General features: G+C 37.6%; 1 protein-coding gene across 8 annotated transcripts in view; it reads left to right on the plus strand.

Moving 5' to 3' along the window:
- Positions 1 to 22696, plus strand: part of disp3 (dispatched RND transporter family member 3) — a 443035-nt gene that overhangs the window by 67427 nt on the left and 352912 nt on the right. For 4 of the 8 annotated variants that reach the window (XM_059638085.1, XM_059638078.1, XM_059638077.1 and 1 more), the window contains exon 2: positions 2472 to 2571. The exons of 2 other annotated variants lie outside the window; for them this stretch is intronic. The gene's annotated coding sequence lies outside the window, so the exon portion shown is untranslated. Of the gene's footprint in view, positions 1 to 1142; positions 1187 to 2471; positions 2572 to 9399; positions 9433 to 22696 lie in introns of those variants that run through there. 2 more of the 8 variants (XM_059638080.1, XM_059638079.1) reach the window with 2 other exon arrangements.

The raw sequence follows: 22696 nt of genomic DNA on the forward strand, positions 1-22696 counted from the left end.
GAACAGGTTTGCTAGGCCACTTCAGAGGGCAGTTGGGAATTGGCCACATTGTGTGGATCTGAAGACTCATGTAGGCCTGGCCAGATAAGAACGGCAGATTTCCTTGCTTAAAGCCATTAGTGAACCAGATGAAGGTTTTTGACAACATTAGTTGATTCTGCTCACCATTTCCAAACCTAGCTTTACAGTCTAGATTTAAAAACAAAAACAAAATAATTTCAAAAATGTAAGATTATGAGGCAACTTGAAAGTGTAGATTTGAGAGATGTTTCCACTTATGGGGGACTTTCAAGCTAGGGGACATGGTTACAGAACTGCCATTAGATAATACTCATTCCAAACTGAGTTGCAAATTAATTTCTTCTCTTGGAAAGCAGAGAATGTGCAGGCTAGATCACTGCAAGTATTTAAATGGCAGATAGATCAATTTTTGAAATATCAAGGAAATTAGGCTGGCACGAAAGAGGATTTGAGGACTGGGGCAGATCAGCCACGATCTTACAGAATGACAGATCAGGTTTAAGGGCCTTGACTAGTATATTTTTGCTCCTATTTTGTATATCTTATGTTTCCGAATTTCAGTTGCAGTGAAATTTGATCGAGCTAGGTTACTTGTCTCATGATTTCAGATCAGATTCAGATTCCCTACAGTGTAGAAACAGGCCCTTCGGCCCAACAAGTCACACCGCCCCTTGATATATCCCACTCAGACCCATCCCCCTATAACCCATATACCCCTGAATACTATGGGCAATTTAGCATGGCCAATCCACCTAGCCTGCACATTTTTGGACAGTGGGAAAAAACCAGAGTTGCCGGAGGAAACCCACGCAGACACTGGGAGAATGTGCAAACTCCACACAGACAGTCGCCTGAGGCTGGAATCGAACCCGGGTCCCTGGTGCTGTGAGGCTGCAGTGCAAACCACTGAGCCACGTGCCGCCCCTCTTTTTTTTAAGAAATAGTCTCAACAGCATTTTATTAAAAATGTAATAAATGTTTTACGTTCTTTGTTTACACAAGACTGCAAGGCTGGTAATGCTGGAAAGATACACATGGGCTTGATACCTATTTTACACTGAAGCAAAACTTCCACTACATCTCCCCCATCAAACACTCCCAGAACAGGTGTAGCAATGGAACAGATTTCTGGAGAAACTCAGGCCTGGCAGCATTACAATTACAGGTTTGTCATCATATGAATTCTGCAGAATAGAACAGGGTCATTGCTGACCCCCCTCGTTTACTGCCAATGTTGAGCGCCTGGTTTCTATTATTTGTTGAATGACAGACTACCATTGTTCATTAGAGAATTCTTGGGCCCATGATGGGACTCCCAGGCTTGGGATCTTGATTGCAGCCATGGTCCTCTTCACCAATTCCACATGTTCTGGGTCCATGGATATAGACTGCCGACTGCTTGGCGTTGCTCCCTCTTCCTCCTCCTTGTCACTGTCCGCTGGTGCTTCAGGGAGATAAAGTCGCAATTCCTGCAGCCTCTCCCTGATGTCGGACTCAGCAGCGGCCCCAGGCCCAGGCTCCCGACTCAAGGGCAGATACTGATAACCGCCGCCAGGACTAGGGGACTCTTGATGTTACTATTACATAAGTATCTTCCCCGTAGAATTGTACACACAAGGTAACAGTGAGTTGACTAGTACATTATAGACTTCAAATTAGTTTTCCTTTTTATTAATATTTATTTAACAATAATATGTGAAAAGAAATTGTGATTATTAATTAAGTGACATGGAAAAGGAGATGTCAAATATAAATGAAACTGTTGATTCCTGTAAAATGAAGGGATTTTAGAATATATCTGATATGAACTGGTGGGATATGAATCTCGTGATGAATACCTCGGTAAGACAACAATGGATTGGTTTACCAACAATTTTGATTCATATGTTGTACATGTGGGACTGTCTTTAACATTGCAGTGACTGGAGTAAATTTTAATGGTGCATTAACCAGAGTAATTTCGAAATGGCAGGAGTTTAAGTAATTCTGAAGTATAAGAGATATGTTTCAGCACATGTATGGAGGTAGTTGGAGATTGGACATTACTAGTATCAGGTCACAAATGAGTTTGGAGTCACGGAATCATACAGCACAGAAACAGACCCTTCAGTCCAACTCATCCATGCCGACCAAGTTTCCGAAGCTAAACTAGTCCAATTTGCCTTCATTTGGCTCATAATTTGAAGGCAAATGTTAATACCTTTATAACAAGCCATTTCCTAAAAGTGAAGCAAAATCAGTAATAAATTATTTAAGAGTCCTGTAAAGTACATATTACCCTTGAAAGTGAATGCTGTAAAATCTGCATGATGTCTGAATTCTATTGAGAACATGTTGTAACTGACAATATGTTGACTTATATTTAGCACTGTTTGTTGTATTTGAAAATAGTAAAATGGCACAGCACTCTTGCTTGCATTTTCAGTGAAAGTGATTTTGTGATCTTACAGGTGAAGATGTTGCCCAGCTTTGTTACTTTCTTGAGTTCATTTGCAAGTCGATTTGTATGCAGTTTGGAGCACAATGCAGGACAACATAAAATAGCCATTTGTAAGTATAAGGAATGTTTGCATTTTGGACCCTTAAAATTAATATTAATATACCTGTATGGGATTGCATTCCTAAGTATGAGTGTTGTTTGTAGGTCAGATGTTTGTAAATCAGATACTCTCTGTAATTGGTAATCGAAACTTTTGAGCCATGTCAGCAAATGCTATTATCTGTAAAGGACTTGTAATAAATATATCAATGGCTGGCTGTTGGAGAGGCAGAACTAATTAGGCTGCTTTAATAAATATTGGGTAGGGGCTGAAAAAACCTATCCAGAATTGTGCTGAGGACTTGTAAATTTGCTTAAGCAGTACATCACAGTTTGAGTCATTATGGGAAAATATAATGTGACTTGAGCCACATGACCAAAATTTGGGACATTCATTGTGGACAGTTAAGTGCAGGAATTGAAAGCCAGGAAATACACACTGGCTCCTATTAGTAAATGTCATTATGGCAGGAGCCCAACATGTATCTGATTAAAGATGTTGAAGTAAACCATACAATCAGCTCCATTTCAGTAACTTAACAGGTGAAATCTAATTTGGAATTGTAAACTATAGTCTAACACTAAGATGCCTATTTCTACATACCATTTTGTTTTTAAAAAATTACTGTAATTAAGTGATGTTCAACTTGAATCCCATGAAATTCTGAATTTTGTTAGGCATAAACCTAAAGAACATTTGATTGCCACAACTACCTTGTTTGAAATTACTGAAGAGAAGAATGAATTTGCCTGACATGAGCTTCACTATGCTAAACATCTCCAGATGTAATTTAGTAAAGTTCAAATGAATAAATCTTTAGACATGAAGAATTTCTTGTCATTTCTTTAAAAACGTACAGGCAGTTCATGGGATATAAACGGGTCAGTTTCCAAGTCAATTTGAATGCAAATCACAACATAATGGAGGACAATGTAAAATAGACATTTGTAAATACGAGGAAAAGTTTGTATGTTGGCTGTTTAAAATTGTACCACGGTACGAGGTCGCTTTTTTAAGTAGGAGCGTTCATAAGTCAGACATTCATAAATTACAGCTCCCTGTATTTTTTTTAACATGCATTGTACCAGCAGTAAGTACCTTCCATACTTCTTTAAAACAGAAATTATAGGCAGTCCAAGATGTTTGTAAAGACTGATTTGCAGTGATGAGTGAAATTCAGGTGGGGTCTGATGATGTAATCTTTCCATTGGTATGTCATACAAAATTAGAATAAGTTATTGAGCTAATGGAACAAGAAATGTGATTATAACAAGAGAACATTTTGCAAGTCTTTATGTAATTGCTGTTCATCCTACATTGGACATGTTCTCTTAGGATTATAGTATATGCTTCAATGTTTTTCTTTGTTTCTTCATAAAGTAGTTGTACTCTGAGCTATACCTATGAGTCTGTGCACAATATTCCCAACTTTACATAAGCTTATTAGTAATTTAGGATTTTCTAGAAACATCATAGAGCTAATCCATGAGTACCGGATCCACTTACAAGATATTTTGCTGCACTTAAGAATATACCGACAATTATCATTTGAAATGCTGCAACAAGGACACTCTACACTTGTGGAGTGAACCAGACTGCGTTTCTGGGCTCTTCACGTGCTGCTTTGGCACTCATTCACCTGAGCCTACCCGGATGCTTGGTGCATCTCTGCCACTCATTGCCTTGCCTTTCTGTACTTTGCCCCTTAGACAGAAGCATCTAGTTTATTATTACTTCTGCCTTGCCGTTTAGTGCAGACACAAAGCAGTGGTCTTATTAAGTTTGTCAGTAGGCATCATTCAAATCGAGGGTCTCAGACAGTCATAGTCAGGATTCTGTCCATATAATGTTTGAGGAGCTTGACTCTGTGCTGTACTAGGGGCTCTTTTCCTTCTGGAATGAGAGGGAAGTAGGCATTACAAAAGAAAAACATAGGTGGCAAAGCTATCACAGTTGGCGCTAATGCAGGATTTTGGCAGAATATGTAAGGATAAGAGGAACTTTATCTCCTCTTTAGATTAGAGACCAGTAATTACAGATAATAAAGTGATTGGTAAAAGCATTAAAGAGGAAATATTTTTAAAAATCTTCACACTGGATTATAAAGGGTGGGAAAGCACTACTTGTTGAGGTTTAGAATGCATACCTGAAAGTATGTGAGACCCAGATTCTACATTAACTATCTAAAGATAGTTGGACATGTACTTGAAGAGAACTAATTTGCAGGGTTATGTGGCCAAAAGTGGACTCTGGGATTAAATCTGGCAGCTGTTTTGAAAAAGTGACATGGATGTGACAGACTGAATTATGTCATTCTCTGAAGTAGTGTTACATGGTTGAGATATTGTTGTGATTCCCATCCTTTTAATGTGTCCAGTGTAGTCTGCACATTCATTTCTTGATGAGATATAAAGTAAATTGAATTGACTGAATATTTGTGCTTGTGATAGTGGGAATCTGGGGAGTAACCCAGGAAGAAACATCCACTCAACACTTTTGGGTGAGAATTGGTGATGTTATGGGCCAGATTTTGAGAAAGTAGCCTAGACCCTAACTTTTTTTTTCTTGTTTAAAGGGCAAATGTAAAGTGTCTGTTCTGACGCAGTGCGACTAGTCAAACTACTCATCCTCAAGCAGAACGCAATTTATTAAAACACTGTTAAAATACAGTTAGTTAAAACACAACCAAAGAAACAGAAATTTAGAAAACTTAATTCTATTGGAAACTTAACTAAATAATACATATTGTATTACTAATTAACTGTTCCAGTATAGTAACATCCTATAACAGACCTTTGGCAAAAAGGCGAAGTCAGACACAGGTTTTCACATACGGTTCTCCAATCCAAAAGGAAAAAAAATCCATGAGAAAATTTAGAGTGAATAGCAGCTAGGAGACATTCACTGAAACTCCAACTCTTTTGAGACCCCAAAACCTTATTGCTCAAAGTTAAATCTAAAAACTGGAACAAAACATTAGAAAGCCGCATCTGAGAGAGCTGGTCACATCCAGGCTGCTTTGATTGTTCAAACTTTTAAAAAAACCCAAGGCCTCACAAGCTGCTTACTCAAGTGATCCATATAATCCAGCTCGGAGCATTTGCTGTACAACCTGCCTTCAAAAAAACCCCAGGACAAAATAACCTCTTGAAAGCCACAGCAGTTGCAGTGGGAACGTGTATGCTTTGTATTTTTTAACATCATATCTACTTCCTATCTGCCTGCAATACCTTGTGTTACCATCTTTCTGTGTATCCTGGCGAATTAACAATAGAGGTGAACTGATTTTTGCATGTAACCAAGATCACTGATATCTGGGTCCAATGCAAATATTCACACAATTGTAGCGTTTGAGGCCGCACTCATTATTACTTACACAGTAAAAATGCTGATTGCTGCATTCAATTACAAGTACACATTACGTAGCACAGAAGTAGGCCATTCAACCTGGCCAGTCCATACGGAGGTTTATACTGCACTTCAACCTTCTCCCATTTTTGCCCACCTGAATGTATTATCACCATTTCCCTCGTGCTTCCCTAACTTCTGTGTCAGTGCACTTTATGACTTGACTACACCTCATGGTCATGAATTTCATGTTCTTACTGTTTGATAAAGAAGATAAACCGTGCATTACATAGCATTAAGCCATAAATCTTATGTGACAAACATCATGGAAAATCTTTTTGTATCAAGAGGAAAACCTTTATAATGTAGTGCAAATCACAACTGAATAGCTGCATTTCTTGCAGCATGAACATGCAAACAAGAGCCATTGAGCTCCTTGAATCTGCTCTACTATTAAATAAGATCATTGGCTGATTTGATTGTAATCCCAAATCCAATTCATACCTGCCACCGATAACCTTTCAACCACTTGTTTACCAACAATCTATACATTTTTGCCTTAAATGGAGTGCAGTGCTGTATTGGTCACCTAATTCTAGGGACAATGTAAGTGTGCCAGAAGTGCTTCAGAGGAGTTTTACTCTGCCTTAAAAATATTCAATGACATCTTCCACTCACAAACCTCTGTTAGAAAAATAGTTCACCTCACCTCTGTTTTAAATGGACAACCACTTATTTTTGAACAGTAACCCTCTCGTTCTAGATTCTCCCCATAAGAGAACCATCCTCTGCATCTACCTTCTCAAAACCCCTCAGGATCCTATGCATTTCATTCAATTTGCCTCTTACTGTTCTGAGTTCAAGCAGATACAAGCCTAGCCTTTGCAACATTTCCAGATGAAAAAACATGTCAATCCTAATTATTGGTCTGGCAAAACTTCTCTGAAGTGTCTCCAGCACATTTACGTTCTCCCTTGAATAAATACTGGAACAATACTGCACTGTACTCCATTGCCCTGTATGACTGAAGAATAAACTCCCTACCTTTGTATCAAATTTATGTAGTATAATATATTCTTGTTTGACTAAAGTAATATCTCACTGAAGTGTTTGGCAAATCTTGTCCCATGTTCCCAAGGCATGTCAATCTCCCATCTTCAAGTTTGTCCTTCAAATCTTCCTTGATTGTTGCAATAAAAGTCATACTTCTCTTTTTGTTATCTGCCACTTATATGTAGTTCGGCAAGAGAAACTATGTAAGAAATAATTGGTGCTCTTTGCAGCATTGGAAAATGCTGAGGTATTTTGGAAATGGTGGATATCCATCAGATAAGATAAAAAGCACCTATTTGTTTGTATAATAATGAAATATTTAATACCCTTCAGTGAATTAAGATTAGAGAAGCAAGGGAAGTTTTACACTACAGTGAATGTGAACGAATTTCCTTATTAGGAATGAGAAAAACCTGAATTGAAAACAAATGTTCATCTCATTTAGACATTGAATTAAGTCCATGTGTTCACACTAATATTAATGAAGAGCCTCAAAGAAAATATCATGTTTGCATACCGTGTCTTCAACCACATTTTTGTCTATGTCTAAGCTGAAGGAATTTTCTGACTCAATGACACTTGCTCATTTCTTTACTTCTTTCATGCTTAGAAATTACTTCCTGAAATATTTAAATCCTGCAAATTTTCTGCATGGATTTCATTTAAACTTTCCACAATTGGAATACTATAATCTCTTTCAGGGAAATTTGATGTGATATCTGGGATCTGTGAGTTGTTTTTTTTATAAATGGACATCACAATTAATCCTGAGCTATTTTGCTTTCACAATCTGCTGTAGTGGTTTAATTACTGAAATAACTCCATGAAGGCCAGTATCTCATCACCAAGTCACTGTTTATTTACACATACATGGTACATGACACTATCCAGCTAGCACAGAGCAAGTTCTTAGTGTGAGCAGAACCTCTGACTCTCCTGTTTATATCTGTCAGCCAGGGCCCCCAATTGGTTAGAAGGTTAACAGCATCAATCAAGGCCCTCATATTCTATGATGCCCAACTGGCTGACCTTGTTACAAATACTACAGCCCTTCCTCTCTAAGTCATGGGTCTTAGGCCTATTCCTTCTCCCGTAGCTTCTCCTGGATTTTAGCATTAGGCCTGGTTCCTCCGACTCTGTCTCAGATATTGGTGGCATGAACCATACCGTAGCCCACCCTTTGCATCCGAAGTGTATTGGCTAAAACTCATCGTTGCTCTTCATGCGGTAACAGCATTTAAGCTGTCACATCTGCCATGTCCATCTCGTCCTCAAAGGTTTCTTCATGCTAAGCAGAGAGAGAGACTCCGTGGGTTTGGACAGCCTTGCTAGATGTTCTGAGGGCCCGGCTATGTTTTGCTCCTTCTCTGTTTGCAAGCTTGTAGCTTTCATGTAGTCCACGTGCTTGCTCAGGATGACTCCTCCTGTCGGAACTTTGTACATCATTGGACTCAACCATGTCTTTTACTCATGCAAGGCCATTCCCCCGGTTTCGTAACCAAACTTCATTCCCTTAAGTAGACTGTCTCTCGCTTAGCGGAATCTTGTGTTTGGCATTGCCATCCCCACACCCGTCCCAGGTCTGCAAAGATCAGACTTAATCTGGTGTAGAATCTTCTCCCAGTGACATGTTGATTGATCGGTCCTAAGAAAGCCTTGGAGACCAGAGACCAGTTAACTTTCAAAACGTTTTGGAACATACAACAAGATATTAGCAAGGACATGCATCTACTTTCTTGCGAGTAGTTTAGCCACAGGGTACCAAAATATGCACAAATTCAAGGCCAGTTCTGATCTACTGTACCTTCAGAGGATGAATTGCATTTATACTTTAACCCAAATGTACCTATTTTAAGTGATAATGTATGAAGTAACTTTTTAAATCATGTGCTATCCTATTCTGACAAAGGGCTACTGGATCTTGAATGTAAACTCTGCTTTCTTTCCATTACTGCTGACCTGCTGAATTTTTCTGGCAATTTCTGTTTTTGTTTCTGTTTTCCAGCATCCACGTTTCTTTGATTCATTTTTTGCTATCCATTGTCTGAAAATGGACTCAAGGCAGATTATGAAGAAATTATAATGGAATTAAAAGTATCAATTTGGTTTCTCTCTCCATTGACACTGCCAGAACTGAGCTTTTCCGCACATTCTGTTTCTTTTTAAATAGCCGATATAGATCTTTCAACTCTGCAATGTATCACATGGTTAACATTGATGGGACAATACCATTTCTTACTCAATCTTCAATTCTTTTATTTTTCAGAGACTACTGTATTCCAGGATGGTTCTCTCCATTTCATCACGTAGCTATCACATGATATGTTTCACTTAACATTCTAAATCCAATAATGCATTTAGTTGTATGTGTATCTGTATTTGATGATTGATTTTTATTTTAATCTTGCCCAGGTTGGCTGGAATGTCTCGAATTTGAGGATTGGCTTGGATTTCTCCATCAGAAAGCACAGTAATTTTGTTTCCTTTTCTTCTCTCCCATCATGTTCCTCATACTTTTTCTCCATCTTCTACTTTTACTGGCCTCACTTTTTCTTCTCTTCTCTCGCTCAGACTCTTTCTCGTTCTCTCTCAACTATAGCTCATATACCAGTGTACAAATGATGCTCAATATCTCTACTAAACTTAACCTAATTTTACTTTTATTTATCATTATCATATGCACCTTGGAACAGTGAGAAGTACTGTTTTGCATGTAGTACAGGTGGATCATTGCCATACAAAGTGCATAAGGATATTAGATCAGAGCAAGGAATACAATGTTATGGTTGGCAGAGAAGTCACACAAAGCGAGAGGTCAACATTAAATGTGAAATTTGAAAGATCCATTCAGAAATCTATTAACAGAGGGGAAGAAGCAGATTTTGAATCTGTTGGTCCATGTGTTTAAGCTTCCATACCTTCCGCCTAATGGAAGAGATTGGAAGAGATTATAATGGGGTTGGGTTGGGTCTTTGACTGTCTTGGCTTCCTTTCTGAGGCAGTGAGAAGTATAGATGGAGTCAGTGGATGGAAGGTTGGTTTGCATGATGGACTGGGTTATGTTTGAAATTCTGTAGTTTCTTATGGTTCTGAGCAGAGAGTTGCCATACCAAGCCGCGATGCAGCCAGATAGAATGTTTTCTTTGGTGCATCAATAAAAATTGGTAAGAGTCTTAACGGACATGTCGAATTTCCAGAGCCTCCTGAAGAAGTGACATAATATCTTATAATTGAGGGCTTGAATTCAACCCAGGCAGATTCTGATTTTCATGTTAAATTCTTATCCATTCCTTTTAATAATCCATTCACTACTACTGGAAAATGTTAGTGATGTCTTACTTAGTGGAATATTTAGTTGAACTTATTTTTGTGATACGTACCTCCCAAACAGCTCAACTGTCTAAAGTATCAAAGGGATGTCTGCATGTTGGAAACCAACCACTAATTCACCTCAAAGGGTAGGAGAGAGATTTGAAAAGTTAATTTCTTAGCAACATTTGCATTTAAAATAAATGTACCATATAGAAAAGATTAATTGGACACAGTTAATTGGTGGCAAAGCAGTCCACATAAGTATCTGAATGTGGCAAGTATATAATCCCTTTGCAGTGGGGTTTACATTTATAGAGTCATGCAGTATGGAAACAGACCCTTTTGTCTAACTTGTCCATGCCAACCAAGTTTCCCAGACTAAACTAGCCCTACTGCTATGTTTGGCCCATAATTAGAAGGCAAATGTTACCATCTTTATATCAAACCACTTCCAAAAAAGCAGCAAAAACAGCAATAAATTATTTAAGAGCTCTGTGAAGTAGTTAATACCCTTTACAGCGAATGCTGTAAAATCAGCACGAAGTTTGAATTTTGTTGAGAACATGTTATAACTAATATTATGCTGATTTATATTTAGCACTGTTCATTGTACTTGGAAATAGTAAAATGTTACAATACTCCTTATTGCATTTTGAGTGTGAAAGTGATCTTGTGATGTTATTGGTGAGAAGTCGTACAGCTTTGTGAAATTTTGATCTGCTTTTATGGGTACTACTGATGTCCCACAGACGGGTTCTTCACACTTAGAGATAAACGTGCCAGCTTTGTAAATTTAAGGCTGGATTTTCATCCCAGAGGCAGATAGTGGGAGTTGGAAAATTTCTCAACTTGATGTGCCTGCTTCAGGAGAAAAACGGCTGTAAATAGGAACTTTTCTTCCAGTGGGGTGGATGAGTGTAGGTATGCATACACACTATCTCCACCACCCCCACCCCTCCAATACATGCACATACACACACAACATGCATATAAATCTATAGGGTGAATTTGTATTTGCAGCTACGTTGTATTTTGTTCAGAAAGCACACAATTTATAGGTAGTCATTCAATGTCATGTTTTATAAATTCCTACTTTAGAAATAAAATCAGTCTGATTCCAATTGAAAACACAAACAGATTCTAAACAAGGCCTCACACCTAACATGCATTGTCTGATCTAAAATGTCACCTCTTCTTTACACATAAACATTCAGTTTTCTCAGGGCAGTGACTTGAGAGAAATTTGGGATTTACGTACACATATTAATCAGTTAAAACCTTATCTCTGATTAAAGATTTATCAGCATCTCTGGTTTGTTTAATACAACCTCATCAGTTGTGTCACCCTTTGATCTTTTACTTACAAATTTTATGTTCTGTGTGCTTATTTCTCACTTCACCTGATGAATGGGCTATGCTCTGAAAACCTGCATTTTCAAATAAAGCTGTTGAACTATAAACTGGCGTTGTGTGATTTCTGACCTTGTCCACCCCAATCCAACACCGGCACCTCCATATTAGGGTTGGAGCCGGCATCCCTGGAAAGTGTTGAGAGACAATTAAGGTTGTCAAGTGCCAAGATGAGCTTTTAAAAAAAAACTTGAGTTCCTGATATTGGGCTTTGTTCAAGTTATATTAAATCAATTTAAAATAATGTCCCTTATATTCCCTTAATTCCCGTACACTCTCCATGTCCATTCATACCAAGCCTTGCTACATGTCTGACACAAATCCGTATCCCATGACTCCTCATATGAAAAAAAATGAACACTAGGTCTGATTAACAGATCTTTATCTTAAAACTGTGCTGGGTTGTGTTTATTTATTCAAGATGAAGAGGTATCAAGTACTTGCAGTTTCTACTGTTGAAATTTAAAGTGTCATAATGATTAACACAATGATGGAACTGTAGTAAAATAATTATTTTAATAAAGTTATAAATGAGTTTTTTCCAAACAAATTATTGTAATAGGCTTAATTGGTTTTACCTGTTTTGTTTAATTGGAAATTGCAGTTGTGTGGAAGTCAGTTGATGAACAACATTAGTGTTGACTGATATCCTTTTCTTCCTGCATAGTAGGTTATGAAAATGAGACCTACAAAGAATTTTGTCCTCCCATTACCCTGAATTGCTAGGGGTTTTTTTTTCCCTTTTTGAGTACTACTGTCTCTTGCTGTAGTAATGGAATATAACCATCATGGATTACTCATTATATTTGATTTGGGGAACCACTCTTTAGAGAAGAAGAGAATATAATATGTGCTAAACCTGTCTCTAAACAATTAAAACACAGCAGCAGAAATTAAGCTGGTGTAGCATCATTAAAAAAGCGAATAAAATGGAAACCAAATTCTCTTTTATTAACCTGTCTAATGCTCTGGCACCTGTCTCACCTAATCGCCTTTGAGAGTAGTTAACTGCAGACTTAATTAATGTAATGTGTTACTGCATACTACTGGACGAATCTGAAAAATACATATTTTGTTAAGAAATGCCACTTGGAAGTATAAAACTTGCAAACTAATTTTTAAGTTATTTGTAAAATTTGCATTCTCTTCTCTTCCTGGTGCTAAGGTGATATATACCTTGTTTCCTTGATATTATGATTTGTTTACATACTTCAAAATATTTATAACCAAAAAGATTTGACAGCTGTGTTCCTATTTTTGGCCCTGTTTTATAGCTAACCGACTTCAAAAACTAAATGGAAAAGATTTTATGTTGCTGTTCGGGCTATTTATATTCAATCAGGATATGAAGTAATACAGTAATGATGCTGCAGAAATCTGAGTTTCTTGTCAACTTCAATCCTAATTTCAGAGCCATGTCATTAAGATTATGAAAGTCAGTGGATAGCTATATAGTGTCTTGTACCAGAACGCGTAACCCTCTATATACAATATATTACTTAGGAACCTTATATCAATCAGCTGTTTTCTACATTAACTGTGTTCCATGAACAACAATAAAACAAATAATTTGTTCATGCGCTTTTGGTGAAGAATTGAAGAATATGTCTTGAACCCTGAAAAATGTTTCTGCTCTTCTTTGTAAAGCTCTATGAAATTTTCAAAATCCATCTGTACTGGGTGAATTTGTAACATTGATGTTAGGCTTAGACCCGCTGTTGTCTAGCAGAAAATGTTGGCAATTTGATTTATATTGCAAATGTTCCATATCGCCATGTCAAGTATGCAACGCCCGTAACAGATGAAAGTATGGTTTGTAGTTCTTAGTCAACTGTCAGACCAAATGATGAACATGCAACTATGTAGAAAATTCCACTATGGTGTGAAAGATCCAACAATAGGAGTGCATTATCTTCAAGTTAGTGTTGTCAAATATTTCTTAGAGTCACTGAATCTCTGTATGTGGAAAGAGACTATTTGGCCCATCATGCCTGCATCAATCCTTTGAAGAGCATCCCATCTGGACCTAGCCCCCTACCCTATCCCCAAAACCCCATATTTATTTGGCTAATCCATCTGGCCTGCACATCCCTAGACATTGGGACAATTTAGCACGGCCAACTCACCTAACCTGCAAATCTTTGACATTTGACATCAACCAAAATTATACATATTAAACCGAATCTCTTCCCCTACTTATTGCTTACAACCAGTCATAACCATTGAATTAAATGTTTATTTACATACGATCATCGTAGTTCATTTAATTTTGAGAAGTGAACTTTACTGAATATTTTTGAGTACAAAAAAGGAGCAGAATAGTAGCAACCAGAAAAGGCCCAATTTTGAATCCTGCTCCATGATATGTTATCTAATCTGGGTAAAACTAGGTCTTTATATATTTTAGCAATCTGATATGGTTGCAGTGAGACAACAGTGTCACAACATGCTATACATCATTATGACATTTTAAGTAAAATATCAATTTATTATAATACGTAAGGCGTAGAATAGAAGTATGAAAACTCCAAGTAATAGCCAAGTAACGTTTAAAAGCTAAGGACTAAAATACTTTCTTTTCTTACTGCTCTAAATGCCTTAGATACCACAAAGGCTTTGGGACAGGCTTCTTTGAAGCCATTCAAATAACCAGCAAGTTGAGAATATTGATGGGTACAGTTCAAAGTTAGTTTGAAAGCAGAGTCAGATCCCCATTTGTGTCTTTAATGGCAGAGGCCGAAATGGTTGGGATAAAAAAAAATTCTGTGCCTGCCCAAGCGCACTGAGGAAGACATGATACAATGTTCGTGTATCTTTATAACAGCAAATAGATTTTAGTTTGACATTTTAGTTTCAGGAGAAGAGCTTGCAGGTTTACCTTAGAAACTCAAATGAATGGAATAGATTATATGATGGAATCTGCCTTGCGTGGTAGAAACAAATTTTACGACACAGATGTTTTTGTTGCATGCAGCCCTTTCTTAGAAAAAATGACAAAACTTTCACAGCTAGTAACTCGATTTCACCTAGCTATCTTCAATCTCACTTTTCATTCATTTTTGACATTCACACCACTGGCTTTGGTTTTCGGTCATAAAATTCACCAAAAAGATTTCACTTGCAAAAAAAGTATAATATTATACAAAAAAATGAATTTCTGAGTGACTGACCATCTACTTCAATTTACAATTCACAGATCTGCCAGCAATGTGTTTGGGTTCACTAAGTATTACAACTTATATGTTATTCAAACCAATATGCACAGACAAACTCAAATGCATTTTCTTTCCACTCATTTTTCCCAAAGAATTTTCCTACTATTTTACTGATAATAAAGGTTTTTTTTGTCTTGAGAGCAATAATTAGTTCTATTATGACATGAATTAACTTCTGTCATTAATTTTTCCTGAGTGTTATGGACCAGATCAGACCCCTTCAAAATGTTTTAAGTTGGTAGCCTAGCCCCTAACCTTCTCTTATTTTAAAGGTATATATGAAGTGCAAGTTCCAGATGTGATGCAACCAGTCAAACTACTTGACATTAAGCAAAATACGAGTTATTTAAACACTATAGTTAAAGTACAAACAAAAGAGAGAGGAATTTACAATAATATATCTATTGGAAACCTTAACTGAATAATAGATACAGTACCTATTACTAATTAACTGTTCCAATATAGTAACATTCCACAAACATACCTCTTTGCAAAAAGGTAACTTCTTCAGAGAAAGTAAGAACTGAGAGTCATTCACTGAAGCATGAATGGTTCTAGGACCCCAAACAGCTTCTGACTGCTAAAGCTAAAAGAAACTAGAAAACCTGGTCTGTGAGAACTGGCCACTCCCATTCAAGATGCTTCCAATGCTCCAACCTTTTAAAACAAAATCTCAAGACCTCCTAAGTTGTTTACTTAGGCCATCTCCAGTAGCCGTTTTTTACCTCTGCCTTTACAACTTCTCTTCAGAAAAACTCAGGACAAAATAACCTTTTAAAGTTACAGCATCTGCACATTAGTTATTCTTGATCATTGAACAACTTTTTTTCCCCCATCTAATCCGAACCCTAACCCTAACTCTAATATCCACTGTCTGCTTCTTTACTGCCATTAAATTGTCTGATCACTTGATCAATATTCAGTGCTAGATAAGAAAAAAATTGCTTCATTTAAATTTTGGTAAGTCTGAAACTCTTGCCCCATATTTTCCACTTGGAAGGTTGTCCTTGCGGAAGCATACACTGGAGTTGAGCATTGACATCATGTAGAGGTTTCAATGCAGATGTCTCCATGGAAATTGTGAGGGAATTTGAAAGTTCTGATTGTCAATTATCTAGTGTTTGGATCCATTTGCAAGATGTCCCCAACTCTGAGTTAAAACCTGAGACTTCGGGAAATTCAAATTTACCTCCTCCAAAAGTTAGCCAAGAAAAGTTAGTTATTTAAAACCTGCTCCAACACCTGACTACACATAAAACTGGAACCCTTGCCCAGACAAACCTACCATTGATGCCACCCTATCCCCGTATGGATAACAGGCAGCCATTTTCCAGCACCACAATCCCAACAGTCTACACCCCAACCACCTAGTCTCACCATGGACCTGAATCCCTTACGCATCCCACCAACTTGTATGTCTGAAACCCACTGCTGACTCCCACAAACCCCTGACATGACTGCCACTCACAAGCCAACTTGCTCTAATACTCCTCAATATTTTTCATTTTCCAAAACACCCAACTTACCTTAAATCCTCAGCCTCCTACCTGTTACCCTACAACCCCCAACCACGTACTGTCCATCTACAACCGGAATCTCTTGCCCACTTGCCAGCCTACTGCCATGCGTATACCCTCTCTCATTAGCTGTAAAAATGGTTTGGACCTTTAAATACCATAAGAGATCACATCTTATTTCTGGACTTTGGACTGAAAATGACTAAAGCGGATATTACTTTTAAAAAGGGAGACTATGCAAGGAGTTGTTTGAAACTTGGAAAAAACCACCAACATAGATTTCATCGACAATATTACTTCTCGGGGTCATTTGATTGCAAACAATTTCTGGTGTCATCTGTTGTCGGTTCAGGAGAGCTCAGCGTTGTAACAACTCAGTGATTGGTCCAGCTGTAACTTAGCATTGATCGTCTGAGGAAAAAGCAAACTGAAGTGAGGAAGAGTCTCCAGAAGCTAGCTGTCTCTATCTCTGTAAAGTTGTTCATTCCAATTCGAAGGAGCAGGTAAACTACTTTCAGAGACACTAAAATAAATAATTTAAAAACTCATAGGAGAGACCCCAGGTCCAATCAATCAACTAACAACATATCATTGCTCTGCAGATAACCTGATGGCTTTATCAAAAAACTAAAGAATTGAGAGACAAACCTGTACAGTGTTATTAACTGGGCTGGTGATACAGAACTGTTTTCCTGAATACTGTTTTCTCACTTCACCCCATAAGATTTGTATCTTGTTTGCTTTTCTTTGTGTCTACTTGGGTATGTGTGGGAATTTAAAAACAGTTAAGTTTTAAGTTGTGCAGTCATAAATTAACAACTGGCAGTTACTTTCTTTGAGTCAAACAGCACAGAAACTGACTCTTTTGCCCAACTTGTCCCTGCACTCCAAGATTCCCAAACTAAACTTTTGTTTGGCCCATAAGTTAAAGGCAAATGTTACCATTTTTATAATAAACCACTTCACAAAAATGAAGCAAACACAGCAAAAAATTATTTAAGAGCCCTGTAAAGTGCTTATTACCCTTTATAATGAATGCCATAAAATCTGCATGAAAGTTGAATTCTGTTGAGAGCATGTTATAACTGACAATATGTTAACTTATATTTATCACCGTTCGTTGTATTTGGAAAGAGTAAAATGTTACATACTCCTCCCTGCTTTTTGGGTGTGAAAGTATTCTTGGGATTTTACAGGTAAGGAAATTGTATAATCTTGTGAAATTTTGATCTACTTTTCTATTACTATTGATGTCCCATAGGCAGATTCTACATGCATAGAGATATGCAAGTCAGTTTTGTAAATTTGAGGCTAGATTTTCATCCCAGAGGTACATAGTGAAAGGAGCTGCAAGTTGGAATTTTTCATCCAGCAAGGGGGGTGTGTGTGTGTGTGTGTGTGTGTCCAACTGCAGTTAGAGCCAGCTTTCCTGGAAGTTGTTTGGAGTCAGCCACGCATTGTCAAGTGTCAAGATGGGCTGTTTTAAAAACTTGATTTGTCGATGTGGGACTTCATTCAAATTACAATAAATCAATTTAAAAAGTAAATCAGTTATATTCCCTTAATTCCCACATACTCTCCATGCCAATTTATGCCAAGCTTTGCTACATATTTGACACAAACTCACATCCCATGACCCCTCATATCAAAAAAAGAATGACAGTAGGCCTGATGAACAGTTCTGTATCTTTAAACTGTTCTGGATTGTGTTTATTTATATAAGACACAGAGGTGTCAAATACTTGCAGTTTCTACCATTGAAACTTTAAAGTTTCGGGATGATTAACACTAGATGGAACTGTCATAAAGTAATTATTTTAATAGACTTACAAATTACTGTTTTTGCAAACATGCTACTGTTGTAATAGGGTTAATTGGCTTTACCTGTTAAGTTTAAGTGTCAGTTACAGTTTCTTGTTAATGAGAAAAAACTGGTATTTATTTTAACATAAATCACAGAGTTAGGCAAATTGGATGTTTTGATGGTTTGATTAAACATTCACATTTGTCACGATATGGTGAACAGTATGCTCAATACTCATGCACAGTCCCAAAAGAGACGTGACAGCATATATAAATATCTGCTGCTGCAAAAGAGGCTGTGCTTTAAGGACACACCTATTCTGATGCTGCATATGTCAGTTTTTGAACTGGACTCTGCTGCTTCAGTAGGTAAAATCCTGATCTGACAGTTCACCTGGAAAACACTTACAAAGGTAAGTAGCAACACTTTGTTTGATCTTGTTGGGAAATTGGGATTACAGTCGAGATGAGAAGTTTCGGGCCATGATCATTGGTCCCTGGCACAAGTTTCACTTGCTAGTCACTGACTCTAATTTGTTCCCTTGAAACTGTTTGAAACCAAACCGTGTTTCTCTAAGTTGTACCATGTTTGACCCTAAGGTGAACTTTGAACTACACATGCGTGCCTTCATTAAAACTACATTTTTCCTCAATATCAGTTTTGTCCCCCAGATTTAAGTTTCAACCTGTTATTTTTTGAGTGGGCAAAATATGACAACCAGCGTACTTAATACGAGATAAAGTCACAGATTCCATAGTGTTGAACAATTACCGAGTAGACATTATTTTTAATTTTAGAACAATCAGACATTCTACAATACAGGTACGACTTGTTTTCTAATAACCAGAATGCATAATTGGTAGATGTGTTTTTTTTATAGTCTGTGGTTGAATACCTTATAGCACACATCAAATAGCAAATACAACTTCGAGAGATCCCATGGATTTCATAGCAATGTCCCCCCAGATGGCCATAAACATCATAAGGAACTATAATTATTTCCCATTGCCAATCTGGTCTTAACTTTCTCTCAAGAAGCTCTAAAATGAAAGAGCGAGAGTAGCAGGGATTTTTCAATTGCTCCTGAGATTCAGGTTTATTTCTAGATTTACTTCGTGATTTACTTCTAGATTTCTTACAGTTATTCTATTTCAGTAGTTTTTTTTATTTTGATCCTTTTACAGTCAAAAACACAAGAGCCTAAAACTAAACACAAAAAAGTGCTTTTTTAAAAAAAAGTCAGTTGTAGAGGTGTGCAGCATGGAAACATACCCTTCAGACCAACTTTTCCATGCTGACCAGAAATCTTAAATTACTGTAGCCTCATTTGCCAGCAGTTGGCCCATATCCCTCTAAACCCTCCCAATTCATATAATCTATCCAGTTGCCTTTCAATTGTCAGAATTGTACCAGCCTCCACCACTTCCTCTGGTAGTTCATTCTATAACACACCACGCTCTGCGTGAAAATGTTGCCCTTGGGTGCCTTTTAATTCTTTCTCCTCACCTTAAACCTATGACCTCTAGTTTTAGACTCCCCTACCTTGGGGGGATAAAACCTTGAGTACTTCCCCATATGTAGCCCCTCATGATTTTATAAACCTCTTTAAGGTCCTCTTTCAGCCTCTGACACTCCAGGGGAAATATTTCCGGCCTATTCGGCCTGTCCCTATACCTCAAAACCTCCAGCCCAGCAATGTCCTAGTAAATATTTTATGAACCTTTTCAAGTTTAATAATAGCTTTCCTATAATAAGAAGACTAGGATTGAACACAGTATTCCAAAAGTGGTTTAACCAATGTCCTGTACAGCCATAACATGACTTCCTAACTCCTATACTCAATGCACTGACCAATAAAGCCTAGTGTACCGAATGCGCTGTTAACAGACCTTTTGGAGAATCCTACATGTGGACAACTCAGTATTTTTTTACTCTAAAATTATATACATAGATGAGTTTTTTAACCTCACTAAAGAGATGTTTTAAAATCTCAGACAAGACCTTGTTAAAACAGAATTGTATTTACAGAGGTTTTGGAGAAGCTTACACGTGGATGGCTCTGAAGTGAGTTTTTTTTAAATCAGAAGATTTAAAGTTGTCTGCTGGCCACCTGAGGAGGAGTCATTTTCTAATTCAGTTGTTCATCTAAATGGTTGATTTTATTAAAGATTTATGTCTTTGACTTTTTAAAAATTTCTTATTTTTTGCATGCTTAATAATAATTCTTTTGGTAGGGAAAGGTAGTTTATTTTATATATAAGGTGCTATTGTAAACTTTTTTTTCTGGGTTAATGTCATTAAAAGCATACAAGAGACACAGTCAGATGCCTAGTAGATTTAGAGAAATGACTACACAGCCGCATCAGTTAAATAGATGGGTGACTGTCAGGAAGGGTGAGTAGGTAGTTAGGAAGTCTCCAGCACTTTGTTTTCAGTTGGGTTTTACCTGTAACGGAAAGGGACCAATATCCAAGCAGGAAAATTAGCTCATCCTATGAAAGAAGACTATAAAATATTAGGGGTGGGGGGATGTGGAGGGATCCTAAGTAGCAGAGTAAATAGAAAGATAAATTAAAATGGTTTTGAATCTGAAAAGAACAACTGGAAAAGACAGATAAGAGTAAGTCACAGAATGCTGTAACTCTGAAGAATTAAACTGCATTTATTTCAATGCAAGGGTCATGCAGGTAAGGCTGATGAACTCTGGGCATGGTTGGGAACATGAGATTGGGACATTTTAGCTATTACAGAAACTTGGCTGAGGGATGCACAGCACTGACAGCTCAATGTTCTGAGTTGTGGTTGCTACAGGAAGGATAGAGAGATAAAAGAGAAAAATGGGTGGTGTTTTTGATTAAAGAAAACATTACTACTGTAACTGGAGTAGATACTTATGAAAAATCGTCCATTGAAAATAAATGGGTTGAAGTTAGAAATGAAAAAAAGGAATGATCACTTTGATGGTATTGATAATAGACCTCCCAATATATATAAAAAAACACACATACAAAAAAGCAAAGAGTAGTGGGAAACTAGTAGACTGGGAAATCTTTAAAGGCCAACAGAAAGCTACAAAAAAAAGTTATAAAGAAAAGTAAGAAAGATTATGAGAGTAAACTAGCTTAGAATATAAAGACAGGCATAAAAGTTTATATAAATATATAAATTGTAAAAGAATGGTGAAGATTAGCATTGGTCCTTTAGAGGATGAGAAGGCCAATTTAGTAACTGGGAATGAAGAAACCACAGAGACGTTAAAGTTATTTTGTGTCAGTCTTCACAGTAGAAGATACAAATAACGTGCTGAAAACTAATAGCAAGAAGGTTATAGCAGGTGAGGACCTAGAAACTATCACTATCACTAAGGAGGCAGTGCTGGGCAAGCTAATGGGGCTAAAGGTAGACAAGTCTCCTGGCCCTGATGAAATGCATCCCAGGATACAAAAAGAGGTGATGGGGGAAATAGCAAATGCACTAGTAATGATATACCAAAATTCACTGGACTCTGGTGTGGCTCCTACATATTGGAAAACAGCCAGTGTGACCCCACTGTTTAAAGAAGGAAGTTGACAAAAAGCAGGTAGCTATAGGCCAGAAATAACTTCGGTGGTGGGGAAAACACTTGAATCTATGATTAAGGAAGAACTAGCAAGACATCTGGATATAAATTGCCCCAATGGGAACACCCAGCATGGGTTCATGAAGGGTAGGTCATGAGGATTGGTTGACCAGCAGAAAGCAAAGAGTAGGTGTAAATGGGTGTTTTTCTGGTTGGCAGTCAGTGGCTAGTGGTATGCCTCAGGGATCAGTGTCGGGACTACAATTGTTTACAATTTACATAGTCCCCAATTCCAAATCATCTAAGTGTTGTTTGTCAAAATTTGCAGATGATACTGAGATGATCTGTAGAACAAAGTGTGGAGAAGATACTGAAAATCTGCAGAGGGATACGGGTAGTCTAAGTGAGGGGGCAAAGGCCTGGTAGATGGAGTACAACGTTGATAAATGTGAGGTCATCCGTTTTGGCAGGAATAACAGCAAAATGGACTATGTTTCAAATGGTAAAATAATTGCAGCATGCTGCTGTGCAGAGGGACTTGGGTGTCCTTATGCATGAATTGCTAAAAGTAGGATTGCAGGTGCAGCAAGTAATTAAATAGGCAAATGAAACTGTCTGTCATTGCTGGAGGGATCGAGTTTAAAAACAGGGAGGCTATGCTACAGCTGTATAGGGTCCTGGTTAGGCCACACCTGGAGTACTCTGTGCAGTTTTGGTCTGCTTACTTGAGCAGAGATATACTAACACTGGAGGGAGTGCAGAGGAGATTCACTCGGTTGATTCCAGAGTTGAGAGGGTTGGATTATGAGGAGAGGCTGAGTAGTTTGGGATTATACACATTGGAATTCAGAAGAATGAGGTGAGATCTTATAGAAACATATAAGATTATGAGTGGAATAGATAAGGTGGAGGCAGGG

Source organism: Stegostoma tigrinum, chromosome 28, assembly GCF_030684315.1.
Source record: "Stegostoma tigrinum isolate sSteTig4 chromosome 28, sSteTig4.hap1, whole genome shotgun sequence".
NCBI classification, from domain to species: Eukaryota; Metazoa; Chordata; class Chondrichthyes; order Orectolobiformes; family Stegostomatidae; genus Stegostoma; species Stegostoma tigrinum.